Source organism: Salvia miltiorrhiza, chromosome 1 (genome assembly GCF_028751815.1).
Source record: "Salvia miltiorrhiza cultivar Shanhuang (shh) chromosome 1, IMPLAD_Smil_shh, whole genome shotgun sequence".
Taxonomy (NCBI): domain Eukaryota; kingdom Viridiplantae; phylum Streptophyta; class Magnoliopsida; order Lamiales; family Lamiaceae; genus Salvia; species Salvia miltiorrhiza.
The window spans coordinates 9,139,274-9,145,162 of record NC_080387.1 but is presented as its reverse complement, the minus strand read 5'-3'; the positions used below and the strand labels follow the sequence as shown (position 1 = coordinate 9,145,162).

Here is a 5,889-nt window from a genome sequence, read left to right as displayed (position 1 = left end):
CAAATCTTGCAAAGCCAAACCTCTCTCTCCCTCACTTACAATTTTCGGCCAACTCACCTCTCTCCCTCACACACACTTTCTCCCAACACACACTCATCTTCTCCATTTATCAATTCCACCATTTTCCTCCATTGATGGAAACCTTCGAAGCTTCCTAAAATATTACCAAACACTTCAAATCACTCTAATATCCTCCATAAACCTATTCTATCCACTTATAATCAAGAAAATCCTTGAAGAAGAAGCTCCAAAGTAGAGTGAGAAAGTGAGAATTTTGGTGAGAACTTGGGTAAGTGGCAATGTTTTTTTTAAAATTCTTGCTTGAAGGATGTTGTGTGAGTGTATTCTTGAAAGATGAAGCAAGAAAATCACCCCTCCCTATTTTCCTAAATTTTCGAAAAAAAAGGGGTCTCCACCCCTTCAAAAAATTTTCTTTTCCTTTTCTTGATTTGGGGTGAAAAATGAGAGTTATGTGATGTGTATTGATGTTTGATATATGTTGTGAAATATGTGTCTTGAGATGTGAAACTTTGATGGAAGTTAGTTTACCCAAAAAGGGGAACTTTTGAGTCAATGAGTTAAAGTGATGAATTGATGATGAAGAGGAGTTCATGAGATGTATGTGATGATGATTGATGGAGTAAATTGAGTATTTGATGTCAAATGATGATTTTAATATGAGTTAGTTTACTAAAATTAGGGTTATGTGTATCTATGCTCTAATTTGTAAATTGATGGTTTATATGTGAGTTAAATGGATTAAGATTAATAGATATATGATGAGATTAAAGATCCATGTGAGTTCATAAAATTTCAAAGAGTTAGTTTGGCAAAAATTAGGACTTTCTTGTCTATGTGTCTATTAAGTGATTTAGCTTAAGATATATGTTTTTGAGCATGATATTAGTGCTTTAATATGTTTGATTAAGTCTAATGTAAGCTAAGTAAAACTTTGGCTTGAGTTAGTTTATGAGAGTTTTTGAGTTTTCATATTTTGAGAAGTCAATAATTGATAAAATGAGGTCTAATTTGCTTTATGACCATTTTGTGAAGTTGTCATGTTTTTGTTGAGAGTTTATGTGAATATATGAGTTTTTATTAAAGTTTGGTTGGTATGATTATAGGGGATTGATGTGTATAAAATGAGTTATATGAAGTATGAGGTCATTTTGAATGATTGAGTGTTTTTAAGCATGAAATTGAGAAGAGGATTGACTTGATACGTTTGTAGAAACGTTTTCCTTGAGATTTGAGTTAAGATGTAAAAGAGGAGAGTTAATTTGAGTATGATGAGTATTTTAAATGTTTTGAATGTTTTTGAGTGTTATATGTGTTTAAAATGAACTTTGATTGGTTTTCTTTGAAGAAATGTTGAATTGAGCATTTAAGAGTTTGAGATGAGTTTTGGTGATTTTTCGTAGGCTACTGACCTACTGTGATCTATGGGTTGTCGATGTCTAATGGCTTTGAAAATTTTACCGCATGTCCCTATATGAGTTTTGAGCATACCGGTAAAATTTCAGGTTATTTGGACTTGATGTACTATTTTTATAAAATGCAAAACCAAATCTGCACATTTCTACCGGGAATTTCAGAGAACAGGGGACAAAGTCATTCATTTCAGTAGCTTCCTGTATGATCTAACTTTCGAAATTTTTATGGTATCCACCTTACTGTATGGGATAGATATCCACCAAATTTGAGCTCAGTTTGACAACGTTTACTATTTTAAAAAAATCAATGTTTCCGATTGCTCAAAACTGCCGAATATGGTAGACCGTGGTAAAAACGCCATATCTCCCAAACCACTTGGAGTTTCTGACTCTACTTTTTTTTAAATGAAACTAGACTCAAATACCTTTCTTTTGGTATGAGTCTGGAGTCCAGAAGATGTCGGAGTCAGAACGTGTTAAATTTTGAAGTTGAGTCAGTGGGAAAACAGAACATGATTTGTTGATGTTTGATTGTATTTTCTTATGTGCCTTATGTGTTTATGTTGCCTAAGTGTTTTAATGAGATTAGACGAGTCTTATATGAGAGATAAATCGAGACTTAGAACCATGATTTTCTTGAAACCTATCCTTGGACTTAAGGATTTGAAATGAGTGAAGAAGTTTATGTAGAGTCGATCAAGAGATAGAATATAAGATAGAGCATGAGTTAAGGCATGAGTTTTTGTCGTTGAGTTCTAATCGAGATTCATTTTATGACATGAACCTTCGATGATGACGATGATCCCTGAAGACACGAGCAGAGCAGGGAAGTAAGTAACTCCGCTTTGACGGGAGTTTTTGAGTAAGGTCTTCAGGTGGGCAATATTTTGAGTATACATATATTATCCGAGCTTTCTAAAATGATTTAACGATGATATTTATGAGCTTATCAAATTATTTGAGATAAATGATGTTGAGAAATGTTTGACTTGCCAATTTTTGATGTTGAGCTTGTATGTTACCCTCTACTGATGAGATGAGACGAATTCGGGTCCTGGGCAGTTGATAGCTATCCTGCCAGGGCTAGTGTACACTGAGGTGACTGTGAGCCGTTGAGCGAATCGGCCGGTCACGATACTTGAGAGGGAGGCCTACTTCTCAGTACCTTTGATGATGATGAGTTGTAGATGTGGTACATGCATGATGAGTACTTTGATAGCGCTATCGTTTATTTATGATGTTGATTATTAAAACTGCATGCACAGATTCATTTAATACTAACTCATTTCTGTGTATTGCTGAGATGTGGCAAGCTTCAAACTTATAGCTCTAAGAGCGCCTTTCTTGTTTTTCGGCGTTTGCCCACTGAGTATTATATACTCACGCCCTGCATGTATTTCTAAATGTGCAGACTAAGCGAGGAGCGAGATTGGTCTGGTGCTGGCGGGGAAATGTTGGAGGATGTATTTACTTTATCGTATTTCCATTTTGACGATAAAGTCTTGATAATTGATATACTTGGATTTTCTTTTGAAGTTAAGCAATGTACTCACGGTTATATGTCTTCATACATATAATCGATTCGCTTTTTGCTGCGATACTCTGCATTTTATGATTCCTTACGAAAAATGAGCGATACCCGTTTTGTTTTTGATCTTGAAATTCCTGATAATTAAAAAGTTATAACGACGTTGACGATTTTACCCTTGGGGTCATTTATGATGATTTTCCTTAGCATGATTTAATGCGAGCTTCCGCTTGATGTTTGACCTATTCTTCTTATCATTTATTCTTTTAAAAATAGTCGTATCGATACTCGTACCCCACTATCACTAGTGTTGGGTTTTCGGGCTGCGACAGGGTGGTATCAGAGCAGGTCATCTGCTCTGAGTCTATTGCTTGACTGAGCTGAACCTTTCATTGTTTCTACTCTTTTAAAATTGAGTACTAGTCTAATTTGAATTCTTAGGCTAGTTTGAGAGAGTCAGTTTGAAACGAAACCCCAACACCCCATCTCCTCCGGCTTAACGAGGTAAGAGGTTGATGTTGTTTCTTGTTGCTTTTCTGTTGAGAGCTGAGTTTGATTCACTAATGAGTCATGTATTGTTTTAATGACGGAATTGTTTGAGATGATGAATTCTGATACGAGGCAGTTGATGTGGAATACGAGGAGAGATGTTGAGGCTAGTATAGCCGATTGTTTCTGTTGAGCCTCAGATACAGTATGTGCCCTTTGATCCTTATCCGAGGGTTGCCCCGTTGCCTGAGCCGGGCACTTTGGCTTTTCAGACATATATACACTCGATTCTATATTCACCGTCTCGAGACGCCCAGGAGGGAAGGTCTCGGCCAGTACACCTGGACAGTGATGAGGAGGACCCGGATGAGGAAACTCCAGAGATGACGGTTGGCCACGGAAGGACCCAGCCATTACAGCGTCATATTACTGCCGATGGAGTCGAGACATGGGTACCTGTTCTCGAGGTGCTGATTTATGGTCCGATGATGGACACCGACGTCGAGGATGAGCCGAGCGATGATAGCATCTACCGACTAATCGACGAGTACGAGAGTCAGGAGTCGGAGCCGAGCGAGGAGACGGAGCCGAGTGAGGATATGGAGGTTGACGATGCGACGAGCAGGATTTCAGAAGACGACGACTAGCGATCACGTGTATCTAGTAGACACGTACATACGTATAGATGCATAGTCGATATATACGTATATGTATATATATAGGAAGAAAGGCATAGTATAGTGTGTATGTGCAGATAGTATATATCTATAGGTGCTTAGTACCTATGATGCTTGTATAACTAGAGCATCATTTTAGTGTTAGGACCTTTGTACATAGGATCCTACTTTTGTAAAAGACCTCGAGAGAGAGGCAATTTTCCTTATATATGTATATACAGAGATGTAGTTGATTAGTGAGTTTCACTATCTTTATCAGAGCTTTGAGAATGATGATGATGTTGATGCTTGATGAAAAATGAGAAATAGAGATTGATGGGAATTACGAACGATGATAGACGAGAATTTTGAGAATTTTGAGATCATAAATGAAATATAGTAGTGAAATGAAAAACGAGGATTTGTATTTTGTAACGACGAACGGTTAGTTTAGAAGCCGATAGTTATATATAACTCTTTTTCCTTTATAGTATACCTCCGAGAAGAAGAGGGAACAGAAGGAACATAAATCGAGAAGAAGATGAAGAAGAGGAGCAGAGAAACCAACCGTTGAGATAATACGACGAGAGTTTGAGTTTTCATCGCGAATTAGGGACACGACCCTAATAGGACGAACGTGTTATGGAGACTTCATGGGATGCATAGATACTATTGACCAATTGTACTTTGAAATAGAGGTACTTTCACCGGGACCGTGCGTATTATCGCTAGAGTAGTCATGAGAGTAGACTTATTGAGTCCCTATCCCGCTTGGTCGTATTTAAATTTTTCTGCATCCATTTGAACTCCCACAGGAGAAGAACTATTTACTATTGAGAAATTTTTTTCCAGATCTACTGTATTTGAGCCTGACCCGTTTGTGTTGGAAATTTTTACCCCTTGCTTTAACAGTGGACAATATATTCATTTTCCACTTAGTGGATTGTTTCTACCTTCAGTATTGATTTATTCCTATCATATCGTATCTCAGTTTCATTCTAGATTATGTTCTAGCTTTTGATCTTACCTTGATTGTAACTTCTTCATTATCCTTGAAATAGCACTGGCTATTATGGAATTTTTCCATTACTTGAGCTCGTCTTGTTCAAGATCAGACATTTTTATTCATCACATCCTAATCCCTACCACATCCGACAAGAGTTAGGATTGTCTAGGTAACTAGGATGGTATAACAAGAAGAGTGTATGGAAGAAACCCGATTTAGGGGAGCAGTCGTAGAATATATTTTATTACGGGACGAGCATGACTATTTGATTATGGATTTTCTTATATTAGCCAAGTGTGCCGAAAGCTAATCAATTCGAGGACGAGAAGAAGTGATGCTAAGCCAGAATAGGCAATAGCAGATTCAAGAAGATCGAGATGACAGATTAGAGCAGATAATGTTTTCCACGATAGTAGACTGAGATGACGACTAGTATAGATGTAGCATCGTCATAGTATTACAGGATGTTTTATTTTCGTCATTCCCCGCAGTTAGTAAGAGTCCTCGAAAGAGAAAAACTTTCATATATGTCTATATGACGATGACCAGAGAGTCTCTATGCTTGAGTAGAGTTTTGAGCTGATGATTGCGATGATAGACATGAGATATGTCTTTGACGTTGAGTTATGAGAATTTAGAAAATAATATGATGTCGAGTAAGAGTCTTACGATTTGTGAGTTATGAGAATTAGTTCTAAGGTTGATATATGTTCCCTTCGACTTTTGTCGAGGAAGAGAAACAAATTGAAAGAAAGAAATAGAGTTGACGATATGAGA

General features: G+C 37.2%; 1 long non-coding RNA gene across 1 annotated transcript; it reads left to right on the top strand.

Moving 5' to 3' along the window:
- LOC131006519 (uncharacterized) lies at positions 1-4,382 on the top strand. The gene is made up of 3 exons (XR_009095564.1): positions 1-289; positions 2,245-2,308; positions 2,845-4,382. It is a non-coding gene; the product is annotated as an uncharacterized LOC131006519 (long non-coding RNA).
- Positions 4,383-5,889: the final 1,507 nt, after the last annotated feature.